The sequence below is a fragment of the Chrysochloris asiatica genome, unplaced genomic scaffold (assembly GCF_000296735.1).
Source record: "Chrysochloris asiatica unplaced genomic scaffold, ChrAsi1.0 scaffold00031, whole genome shotgun sequence".
Classification (NCBI taxonomy): domain Eukaryota; kingdom Metazoa; phylum Chordata; class Mammalia; order Afrosoricida; family Chrysochloridae; genus Chrysochloris; species Chrysochloris asiatica.
Window position 1 is genome coordinate 17,854,349 of NW_006408549.1, and position 1,355 is coordinate 17,855,703.

Genomic DNA, 1,355 nt, shown 5'->3' on the forward strand with positions numbered 1-1,355 from the left:
AAAAAAAAAAAATCTGTAGCCTAATATGAGCTGTCTTTCCCTCCCTACAGCCCTCTCCTTCTCTTTCCCGTGTTTAAAAAACAGAACAAAAAGCAAATAAGAAAAGTTCAAGGCCTGCTCTTGGGCTGAGTATCTGTCGGACGTTTGGTTTTAAGTGGAAACTGTCTCTTTAAATTTGGAGGAGATCTATGCACATGCGGAATAGAACCTTACGAGGGTGGGGCTGAAGTATCCACTAGCTCAGGCACCCCTATAGTTACCATAATTGAAGTACTCAGACAGCAAGGGACCGACAAAAAGATACCAAAAAAAAAAAAAAAAGAATGTCCACACCCCTATCTTTGCGGCTCTGTCAGGCATCCGTGGCCGCTCTGATCCTTTCACCGCTTGGCCCCACACAAAATGGCGGCTCCTGGAGCAGCTGAGCATCCCGAACCAAGAAGCAATGGATTTCTTGCTTCTGCCACAAACTCCCTGGCTGTAAGTCTTCCAACCTTCTAAATATTCCTTTCTATGTGGTTCAGAGTACTGGGACCATCCCCTGAGCCTTCTTGGTCCTGTATCCAAAATAGGTCTTGAAATGTTCTTATTGATGATTATTGAGATACCATTCCTTTTCAATTTGTCATTCCTGGCATAGTAAACTATATGATTGTCAAATTCAAAATGTCCAATGCCTGTCCATTTTAGCTCTGTTTATGTGTTCCATTTCATTTTTTACATCTTCCAGTTTTCCTTGATTGATACTTCATCCATTCCATGTTCTGAATATTAATGGATGTTACAGCTGTTTCTCCTCATTTTTACTGGTGCCTCAACAACAAATGAAGGCCCCAGAAGCTTTACTCCATTCGCATCATCACCGTCCACTCTACTTTGAGGAGGCAACGCTTCTCTAGTCATATTTTGAGTGTCTTGCAATCAGAGGAACTCATTTTCTGACACTAGATCTGACAATATGCTAATATTCTTAATCATGTTTCAATACACATTATTCTGGTACTATGTGCTACTCATAATGTTTTCAGTGACTAAATGTTAGCAAGTAGTCTGTCTCTCCTTCCTTCTGCTCTGTCTAATCAGTAAGCTCATCTGAAACCTGTCTACCATGGATGACCCTGCTGGTTTTTAAAGTACTGGTGGCATAGCTTTCAGAATCATAGAAACATACAAGCAACCACAGTATGACAAACTAACACACACGTGGTGGGTAACTTTATATTACATTTTGAAATTGGGAGTGGGACTCCTCTTACTTTTTTTCCCCAAAATGATTTAGAATATGTTAGGTCCATTATAATTTAGTGTGAATTTTCAGAACAGGTGTTTTCATTTCTCAAAAAAATAAAGTATGA